The sequence below is a fragment of the Oncorhynchus keta genome, chromosome 11, assembly GCF_023373465.1.
Source record: "Oncorhynchus keta strain PuntledgeMale-10-30-2019 chromosome 11, Oket_V2, whole genome shotgun sequence".
In the NCBI taxonomy this organism is placed as follows: domain Eukaryota; kingdom Metazoa; phylum Chordata; class Actinopteri; order Salmoniformes; family Salmonidae; genus Oncorhynchus; species Oncorhynchus keta.
The window spans coordinates 2932044-2943359 of record NC_068431.1 but is presented as its reverse complement, the minus strand read 5'-3'; the positions used below and the strand labels follow the sequence as shown (position 1 = coordinate 2943359).

The window sequence follows — 11316 nt, the reverse complement described above, 5'->3', positions numbered from 1 at the left end:
TGCCTATGGTTAGGAATAGGGTTAAGGAAATCTGATCCTAGGTCTGTGGTTAGGTTAGCATCTAATGCCCATGGTTAGGAATAGGGTTAACGCAATCTGATCCTAGGTCAGTGGTTAGGTTAGCATCTAATGCCCATGGTTAGGAATAGGGTTAACGAAATCTGATCCTAGGTCTGTGGTAATGTACCTCAACTGTTCACAGCATAGAGGCAGTTACAGGATGCAACAGAGTATCTGTCCCATTATGGTGTCGTCGCTCATCTACATCATAGACTTGGATAGAAGACTCAACTGAGTATCTGTCCCATTATGGTGTCGTCGCTCATCTACATCATAGACTTGGATAGAAGACTCAACTGAGTATCTGTCCCATTATGGTGTCTGTGAGAGCATGGGCAGAGACATTTTGAACAGGTCCATTTTCTTTTTCTACTACTTGTATGAGTTGGTAAACAACCCGGAGAGGTGCATACTGCCACCTGGAGGGTGTTGTTTGATCAGGAATAAAAAGCCCAGGTTTAATATTTTCTGCCACCTGCAGCTGTGGAATGTTTGCTCACAATTCATTGGCTGATCCCTCCTAATGACCTGGATGGAAGTACGTGTTCTTTCCTGAACCCACAGGAAGTCCCACCCAGTGGCGGATGTCCTCAATGGTGCTACCCATACTTAAAACGGGCTTCTGGGCACTTGAGTCCTCTATTCATCTCTATGGATCACAGGGAGAGGGAGTGGATGGCTGGAGGCTGAACACAGTCGTTTGTATACATGAATGTTTATGTTGTTTACGGTTGCATATCTAGTAAGTGTTATGGGTGAGGTCTCCCACGTGAAACCTATGTTTTAACCATCATCATGCCGAGAAAGAATTCCCTCTTAGACGGAGGGCGAGATCGCAGGCAGGGCGAGATCGCAGGCAGGGCGAGATCGCAGGCAGGCCGAGATCGCAGGCAGGGCGAGATCGCAGGCAGGGCGAGATCGCAGGCAGGGCGAGATCGCAGGCAGGGCTAGCTCATCACAAGAGCGTGAGTTGGACTAACCTCTGCTGCATATAGGCCTAATCAAGTTAAATACATGAAGATCACAATTCTATTCAAAATGAGTCATGGCCCTGCACACGTGTCCTTTCTGAATGTAAGTCCTGGCAGAGTGTTAGTGATCTTAGGGCAAATTCAAATCTGGACCGCTTTCATTTCCCCCTCGAATCAGGGACTGATTTAGACCTGAGACACCCAGGTGGGTGATTCCCCTCTAATCAGGGTCTGGTTTAGACCTGGGACACCCAGGTGGGTGATTCCCCTCTAATCAGGGTCTGATTTAGACCTGAGACACCCAGGTGGGTGATTCCCCTCTAATCAGGGTCTGATTTAGACCTGGGACTCCCAGGTGGGTGATTCCCTCTAATCAGGGTCTGATTTAGACCTGGGACTCCCAGGTGGGTGATTCCCCTCTAATCGGGGTCTGATTTAGACCTGAGACACCCAGGTGGGTGATTTCCCTCTAATCAGGGTCTGGTTTAGACCTGGGACACCCAGGTGGGTGATTCCCCTCTAATCAGGGTCTGATTTAGACCTGAGACACCCAGGTGGGTGATTCCCCTCTAATCAGGGTCTGATTTAGACCTGGGACTCCCAGGTGGGTGATTCCCTTCTAATCAGGGTCTGGTTTAGACCTGGGACACCCAGGTGGGTGATTTCCATCTAATCAGGGTCTGGTTTAGACCTGGGACACCCAGGTGGGTGATTCCCCTCTAATCAGGGTCTGATTTAGACCTGGGACTCCCAGGTGGGTGATTCCCTTCTAATCAGGGTCTGGTTTAGACCTGGGACACCCAGGTGGGTGATTTCCATCTAATCAGGGTCTGGTTTAGACCTGGGACACCCAGGTGGGTGATTCCCCTCTAATCAGGGTCTGATTTAGACCTGGGACACCAGGTGGGTGATTCCCCCTTTTCTCCAAGTAAATCTCTCTCTCTCTCTCTCTGTCTCTCTCTCTGTCTCTCTCTCCTTCTCTGTCTCTGTCTCTCTCTCTCTCACACACTCTCTCTCACACACATGTGAGAGGAACTTTAAGTCAGGCAGATGTGAGAGCAACTCGTCCATCCTATTGAAAACAAGCGTGACACAATGTTCAGCAACGCCTGGCTTACTTGTCATCACTTTACATTCACATTACTGTAACGTTTATTTCCAATGCTCAATGCCTATAAAACCGTGGGCCTAAAGCGTGTGAAGCGAACTAGATAACCACTACGCTACAGAAACAACATGTCCTGCAACAGACTGTTCACATTCTAGATGTATAACTTACAGCGTTTCATTAGCACAGAGCTACTAGATGTATAACTTACAGCGTTTCATTAGCACAGAGCTACTAGATGTATAACTTACAGCGTTTCATTAGCACAGAGCTACTAGATGTATAACTTACAGCGTTTCATTAGAGCACAGAGCTACTAGATGTATAACTTACAGCGTTTCATTAGCACAGGGCTACTAGATGTATAACTTACAGCGTTTCATTAGCACAGAGCTACTAGATGTATAACTTATAGCGTTTCATTAGCACAGAGCTACTAGATGTATAACTTACAGCGTTTCATTAGCACAGAGCTACTAGATGTATAACTTACAGCGTTTCATTAGCACAGAGCTACTAGATGTATAACTTACAGCGTTTCATTAGCACAGAGCTACTAGATGTATAACTTACAGCGTTTCATTAGCACAGGGCTACTAGATGTATAACTTACAGCGTTTCATTAGCACAGGGCTACTAGATGTATAACTTACAGCGTTTCATTAGCACAGAGCTACTAGATGTATAACTTACAGCGTTTCATTAGCACAGAGCTACTAGATGTATAACTTACAGCGTTTCATTAGCACAGAGCTACTAGATGTATAACTTACAGCGTTTCATTAGCACAGAGCTACTAGATGTATAACTTACAGCGTTTCATTAGAGCACAGAGCTACTAGATGTATAACTTACAGCGTTTCATTAGCACAGAGCTACTAGATGTATAACTTACAGCGTTTCATTAGCACAGAGCTACTAGATGTATAACTTACAGCGTTTCATTAGCACAGAGCTACTAGATGTATAACTTACAGCGTTTCATTAGCACAGAGCTACTAGATGTATAACTTACAGCGTTTCATTAGCACAGAGCTACTAGATGTATAACTTACAGCGTTTCATTAGCACAGAGCTACTAGATGTATAACTTACAGCGTTTCATTAGCACAGAGCTACTAGATGTATAACTTACAGCGTTTCATTAGCACAGGGCTACTAGATGTATAACTATCAGCGTTTCATTAGCACAGAGCGGTATAGCAACAAGAGCAAAGAAAAGCAAGGAGATATATTTTCCTTTAAAGACCAAAACAGATTCTGGAATGTGAATGATGGAGAAAATGGCAGCCACATCCTGGTCACTCCCAGACGACCTCCTGACCTCCTGTTGTGTGAACACAGCTTCTGTGTTCTGTTGTCTGTCCAGCTTCTTCCCCTGTCTCCCAGACGACCTCCTGTTGTGTGAACACAGCATCTGTGTTCTGTTGTCTGTCCAGCTTCTCCCCCTGTCTCCCAGACGACCTCCTTCAGAGATCCAGTCTTCCTGTTGTGTGAACACAGCTTCTGTGTTCTGTTGTCTTCCCAGCTTCTCCCCCTGTCTCCCAGACGACCTCCTGACCTCCTGTTGTGTGAACACAGCGTCTGTGTTCTGTTGTCCCAGCTTCTCCCCCTGTCTCCCAGACGACCTCCTTCAGAGATCCAGTCTTCCTGTTGTGTGAACACAGCTTCAGTGTTCTGTTGTCTTCCCCTGTCTTCCCCTGTCTAGAGAAAAGCTGGGAATCCAAGGAACCTTCTGGATGTCCACTTTGTTAGTCAAATATCCTTAATGGATCCTCCACTTTACTTGGCCTTGAGGAACCTGTGTGAGGTCTTCTTCCAGGACAGAGAACCGTCATTTTCAGACTCCCCTTGCCTCAGCAGTGCCTGAGGTAGTCTGCATAGAGAGAAACTCAAGCTCATCTGTCTAGGCGACGGTGTCTAGATAGAATTGGTATTTGTTGTCTTGGCGACTGGACCTTTTTTTGGAGCACCATTATTTTTTGTCTTACTGAGATTCACTTTCAGGACCCAAGTCTGACAAGATCTGTGCAAAAGGATCTAGGTGCTGCTGTAGGCCCTCCTTGTTTGGGGACAGAAGCACCAGATCATCAGCAAATAGTAGACATCAGATTCTAGTAGGGCGAGGCCGGGTGCTGCAGCCTGTTCTTACAGGGGGTGTTGTTGTGTTGGTCTGTGTCTAATATATAATAATAATAATATATGCCATTTAGCAGACGCTTTTATCCAAAGCGACTTACAGTCATGTGTGCATACATTCTACGTATGGGTGGTCCCGGGGATCGAACCCACTACCCTGGCGTTACAAGCGCCATGCTCTACCAACTGAGCTACAGAAGGACCACGTGCTGAGTGTCTGTGCTGAGTGGAGTGTGTTCACCTGCTGTTCCAGCTCCACCTACCTAGCCTCCAGCTGGGTGGATGTATCCTACGTTTCAGTGAGGGAGTAGTGTTCTGTGCTGGGAGGGTTGACTTTCTGTTTGGGGTTGCTCGTCTGTGGGGATGTTTAAGGAAGAAGTCTGGTCTTAGTCACTCGGAGTGGGTGAGTCTTCATCGAGAGAGAGCTTCTCCTGCTGCGCTCCCCTTTTAATTATTTGGAAGTCCAGCTGAACCTGTTTGGGGTTGCCCTGTACCAATACTGTTCCAGACTTGTACAGGTTGACATTGGCTGACACACTGTCATTGTTGTCTCGTATCCTGAGTGTGTTAATGTATTTTTTTAACATTTTATTTAACCTTTATTTAACTAGGCAAGTCAGTTAAGAACAAATTCTTATTTGACTGCCTAGGAACAATGGGTTTAACTGCCTTGTTAAGGGGCAGAATGACAGATTTTTACCTTGTCCGCTCTGGGATTTGTTCTAGCAACTTCCCCTGGCCCAACACTCTAACCACTAGGCTTCCTGTGCCCCAAAATATAGCGCTGTGCCATGCCAGGGGAAGTTGCTTACGTTCACGTGCTTACGTTCACTGTATTGTGATAACCTATATCTGCATTGCTTGCTGTTTGGGGTTTTAGGCTGGGTTTCTGTACAGCACTTTGTGACATCAGCTGATGTAAGAAGTGGCTTTATAAATACATTTGATTTATACATTTGATTGATTGACCTCTGCACAGAGGGAAGCAATGGAGCAGGGTTCCTCAAAGGCCTGTGCATTTGGGTGGAGGAGGCTGTGAATCTCTCCTGTCATTGTTGGACTTGAGGACTTTGACAGCTCTCACTTCACACCTCAGTTGCTAATTGCAGTTGCAGCCAGATCTGTTCTATCAAACTTGATTTAGCATTCAGTCCTTATTATTATATATATATATATTATATATCTTATTATTCTAATCTAGTTTTATTCTGTGCTTTTAAAAGTAGCTTCAGACTAAACTGTCAGTTCCTGGAATTCAAATAATATTTTTAAAAATATTTATATTCATGAAATCACAAGTGTAATACAGCAAAACACAGCTTAGCCTTTTGTTAATCCACCTGTCGTGTCAGATTTTGAAAATGTGCTTTACAGCGAAAGCAATCCAAGCGTTTGTGTAAGTTAATCAATCGCTCGACAAAACATTATGAACACCTAGCATCAAGTAGCATGGTCACGAAAATCAGAAATCCAGGTTTCTGTTGTGCTTCTTTTTGCTGGTCAATGTTTTGTCAGAGCGTTTGCTGTTTCCTTTGGAAATAAAAAAAATACTTGATATCTTTCCTGGTAATTTAGTCCAAAATTGTAGGTTGTAGGTTTGAAGTTTTGATTTGAAGCTTTGTGCAGGTCTACAATTTTATCCCTGATGTCCTTACACAGCTCTCTGGTCTTGGCCATTGTGGAGAGGTTGGAGTCTGCTTGATTGAGTGTGTGGACAGGTGTCTTTTATACAGGTAACGAGTTCAAAACAGGTGCAGTTAATACAGGTAATGAGTGGAGAACAGGAGGGCTTCTTAAAGAAAAACTAACAGGTCTGTGAGAGCCCGGAATTCTTACTGGTTGGTAGGTGATCAAATACTTATGTCATGAAATAAAATAAAAATGAATTACTTAAATCATACAATGTGATTTTCTGGATTTTTGTTTTAGATTCTGTCTTTCACAGTTGAAGTGTACCTATGATAAAAACTAGAGACCTCTACATGCTTTGTAAGTAGGAAAACCTGCAAAATCGGCAGTGTATCAAATACTTGTTCTCCTCACTGTATGTGTTCTTGTGAAAAAAAATCCAAATGTATCCAAATTTTCCTAAACATGCTGAAAAATTCAGGAGCTCATCTGCTCATGACCCGTCTCTCTCTATTCTACTCTCTTTCTCTTCACCTCTCACTCTACTCTCTCTCTTTCACCTTTCTCTTTCCACCCCTCTCTCCATCTCTCTCTTTTTCACCCCCTCCGCTCCCTATTTTTCCCTTTGTCATCCCACTCTTCCTCTACCTTGCTCTTCCCCTCTATCTCAATCCCCCTCCTATTCCGTCCATCTCTTTCTACTTCTCTCTTTCTCAATCCCCCTTCTATTCTGTCCATCTCTCTTTCTACCTACCTCTCTCTTTCTCAATCCCCCTTCTATTCCGTCCATCTCCATCTCTACCTCCCTCTCTTTCTCCGTCTCTGACCCTCTCACCCAGGTTTTTCTCTAACTTGCTCTCCCTCTACCTCTGTCCCTCCATCCTCTCCATCCCTCCCTCCATCGCTCTGTGGTGGATAGACTGAGCAGAAGCCTCAGTGCTGTCATGCAGAGTATAACCAGACCTGTTCCTCGGGTGGGTTGCTAAACTCTCTCTCTAATTGGCCTTTGTATCATCTCAGAACTCGATCTATAATATTGTTGCTGTCTATAAATAAGGACAAACCACCTGGTATCGACAACCTCGATGGTAAAATTGCTGAGGTTGGTAATGGAATACATTGTAACTCCTGTTTGCCACATCTTCAATTTTAAGCCTAGAAGATGGTATGTGCCCTAAAACACGTAGGGAGGCAAAGGTCATTCAGCTAACAATCAGCCTGTTACAAGTGCTTAGTAAACCTTTTGAAAAAAAATCCATAATTCTTAAATGGAAGAAGGGAAGTGACCAAGAACCCAATGGACACTCTGATAGAGCTCCAGAGTTCCTCTGTGGAGATGGGAGAATCTTTCAGAAGGACAACCATCTCAGCAGCACTCCACCAATCAGGCCTTTATGGTAGAGTGGCCAGAAGGAAGCCACTCCTCAGTAAAAAGCACATGGCAGCCCACTTGGAGTTGGCTAAAAGGCACCTAAAGGACTCTCAGACCATGAGAAACAAGATTCTCTGGTCTGATGAAACCAAGATTGAACTATTTTGGCCTGAATGCCAAGCGTCACACCTGGAGAAAATCTGGCACCATCCCTACGGTGAAGCATGGTGGTGGCACCATCCCTACGGTGAAGCATGGTGGTGGCACCATCCCTACTGTGAAGCATGGTGGTGGCACCATCCCTACGGTGAAGCATGGTGGTGGCAGCATCCCTACGGTGAAGCATGGTGGTGGCAGCATCATGCTATGGGGATGTTTTTCAGCGGCAGGGACTGGGAGACTAGTCTGGATCGAGGCAAAGATGAACGGGGAAAAGTTTTTAAAATATTATATTTTAAACCTTTTTTTGTGGCGGCTGTCACTGTTTGGCTTTTTAAGGTGAGGCTTTGTTACTGCCCTTTTTAGTGAGTTTGGTACATACAGGGAGATGTTTATTATGTTCAACATTGAAGTGACAGGCACAGGAAGTAGCTCTTTCAGTATTGCACCCTATAGTAGGAACAGGGTGCGGTAGGCAGCTGGAAGGTTTAGAGTTCATGATGAGAGATACAGGATAAAAATAAACTGTCTCTCTTTCTCTGAGTTTCTCAGAGAGGCAGTTCTGTGCAGACTCGGGACAACTGAGTTTTGGAGAAATACGCATACTCAAAGAGGAGACCTTAGTTTGCTTAACGATCGTGATCTTTTCGTCAAAGAAGTTCATGAATTCATCACTGCTGAAGTGAATGCCATCCTCACTCGTGGAATCCTGTTGCATAGTTAGCTTTGGAACCATTTAGAATTGTTTTGAATTCTCCTCACTCAGGTTGGAAAAATAGGCTGATCTCGCAGAGGGCTTTTGCACGGTACTCACTTCCCAAGCTAGTTGGCAGACTTCCAATTTGGTGGAGGGCCATTTCCCCTTCCAATATTTCTGGAAGCTTGTTTTAGGGTATTTTCTTTTATAGCTAGTTTCTTGTGACATTTTATTGAGTTGTTTTTAGCGGTACGACTGCATCTGGATTTTTACCCCGAGGTTAAGTTTCTTCAGTTAGGTGGTTAACTGATTTTTCATCCTCCAACGTCGTGGTGTAAGGTGGAGGGAGTCTGGAAGGGCATCTAGGAATCTTTGCGTTGTTCAAGAATTTATAGTGACATTTGATAATCCTTGGTTGGGGTCTGAGCAAGTAGTTTGTTGCGATTGCATACGTACAAAGATGGTGGTCCGATAATCCAGGATTATGAGGAAGATCCACGATATCTATTCCACGGGACATAACTAGATACAGGGTATGATTGTGGTAATGTGTAGGTCCCGAAACATGTTGGACAACCCATTGAGTCGATGATGGCTCCGAAAGCCTTTTGGAGTGGGTCTGTGTATTTCTCCATGTGAAGATTGAAAACATACATTTGAATTGTTATCTGCCATGACTACGAGGTCCGGTAGGACTTCAGGGAACTCAGTGAGGAACGTTGTATACGGCCCAGGAGGCCTGTAACCAGTAGCTATACGGCCCAGGAGGCCTGTAAACATACATACGGCCCAGGAGGCCTGTAAACAGTAGCTATACGACCCAGGAGGCCTGTAGTAGCTGCCCAGGAGGCCTGTAAACAGAGCTACCCAGGAGGCCTGTAAACAGTCCGGCCCAGGAGGCCTGTAAACAGTAGCTATACGACCGAGGAGGCCTGTAACCAGTAGCTATACGGCCCAGGAGGCCTGTAAACAGTAGCTATACGACCCAGGAGGCCTGTAAACAGTAGCTATACGGCCCAGGAGGTCGGTAAACAGTAGCTATTAAAAGTGATTGAGTAGCCTGCATAGGTTTCATGACTAGAAGCTCAAAAGACAAAACGCAGTCATTACATTTTTTTTGTAAATTGAAATTTGCTATCGTATCGAATCCATCAAATATGAATTAATAAACTGGGAAATATTTGAATCCTATCAGAACAGATCAGTAACAGAAAGAATCCATCAGCAGTTTGAGGACAACAAGCAGTAGCATAATGATTATTTGGAATATGAGCAGTTTTGTTGATGCAAGCACTCAAATTATAATCAAGCAATTTAAATAGCTACCAATAACATATTCCTAAAATGGAGAATTCCTACCGGCAGGAATTCTTTGTCTTTAGCTCTCGGCTTGTCATCTATGGCTTCAATACATTCTAAAATGGATGATATCTCTCTGGTCATCTCCCCGTTCTTCCTCTTCATCATCTGACATCTGCTCCTCTTCCTCCCTCAGGGCAGCTATCCTGGCCGTCTCTTAATCTCGTAGAAACTGGTGAAGCTTCTCAAACCTTTCCCCAGCACAAGGTGCACCTCTGTAATGACGTTGACAAAGCAGAAATGCTCACCAACAGGGATGCAAAAAATTCTGCACAAAATTGGAGAGAAATAAGCCTCAATTAAAAGTAAAAGTCACCCAGTAAAATCCTACTTGAGTAAAAGTAAAGATACCTTAATAGAAAATGCCTCAATTAAAAGTGAAAGTCACCCAGTAAAATACTACTTGAGTAAAAGTCTAAAAGTATTTGGTTTTAAATATACTTAAGTATCAAAAGTAAAAGTATAAATCATTTCACATTCTTCATAGTAAGCAAACCGTTTTTGTATTTAAATGTACAGCTAACCAGGGGAACACACCGACACTCAGACATTTTCCAAATGAAGCATGTGTGTTTAGTGAGTCTGCCAGATTAGAGGCAGCAGGGATGACCAGGGATGTTCTCTGGATAAGTGTGTGAATTGCACCATTTCTCTGTCCTGCCAAGCATTCAAAATGTAACAAGTACTTTTTGGGTGTCAGTGAAAATGGATGGAGTAAAAAGTACATTTATTTTTTTAGGAATGCAGTAAAGTAAAAGTTGTCAAACATATAATTAGTAAAGTACAGATAGTACAGTAGTACTTTTTAAAGTGTTTTTAATTAAGTACTTTACACCACTGTAATCTAAGCTTTTTTGTGTGTATGGAACATTTTTTGGGATCGTTTATTTCAGCTCATGAAAACATGTGAGCAAAACATTTACATGTTGCGTTTATATTTCTAGTTCAGTATAGCATGATTCACCTTCCTGGTTTTATGGTTACAACGTCCGTGGCGCACAATGCAATGCAACTTCTGGAGATGTTTGAATGTGATCTGATCTGTGGTTCTGATGATGTTTTATAAAACAGGCCTATTGGGGAGCAGTATAACTGTGGACATTCTCCCATTCTATTTATGTTGGATCTTTGTCCTGCTACTGTGGAAAGAACTAGAATTAGAATCAATTAGAATCTTGCTTATTGACAATGTTTGGCGTGTCCATGTGCAGCCATAATGTAATGTACAGTAGGCATTGCCCCTATATCTGTCACACCCGGATCTGTTTCCCCTGTCTTTGTGATTGTCTCCATCCCCCTCCAGGTGTCGTCCATTTCCCCCATTATCCCCTGTGTATTTATACCTGTGTTCTCTGTTTGTCTGTTGCCAGTTCATTTTTGTTTTGTCAAGACTACCAGCGGGTTTCCCCTCTGCTCCTGTCTCTCGATTGTTCCTGTTTCCTAGTTTTCCCGGGGGTTGACCATTCTGCCTACCCTGACCAAGAGACTGCCTGCCGTACTGTACCTTTACTATGTGGAGTACTGACCTCTGCCTGCCCTTGACCTGTCTTTTGCCTGTCCCTGTTCGATTAATAAACTGTTGTTACTTTGACGTTGTCTGCATTTGGGTCTTACCTGAAATGTGATAATATCAGTGTGAATTCTATTGAAGCCATGCAATTACTTAGAACAATGTGGACTGCAAATGAGTTCAAGTTCATGTATTTAGCAAAAGATAAGTCTACATTTTGTTATTTCATTTTTGTAAGCCATTTATCAAACTACAATTAACATTGATTCTATTGAAGCCAGGCCATCTTCTGTTCTCCATAGCTTGCATGTG

General features: G+C 43.7%; 1 protein-coding gene across 2 annotated transcripts in view; it reads left to right on the top strand.

Moving 5' to 3' along the window:
- LOC118380367 (globoside alpha-1,3-N-acetylgalactosaminyltransferase 1-like) overlaps positions 1-11085 on the top strand; it is an 80638-nt gene extending 69553 nt beyond the window's left edge. For both annotated transcript variants that reach the window (XM_052529104.1, XM_052529105.1), the window contains exon 14: positions 10865-11085. The gene's annotated coding sequence lies outside the window, so the exon portion shown is untranslated. The remainder of the gene's footprint in view (positions 1-10864) is intronic.
- The last annotated feature ends 231 nt before the right edge of the window (positions 11086-11316 follow it).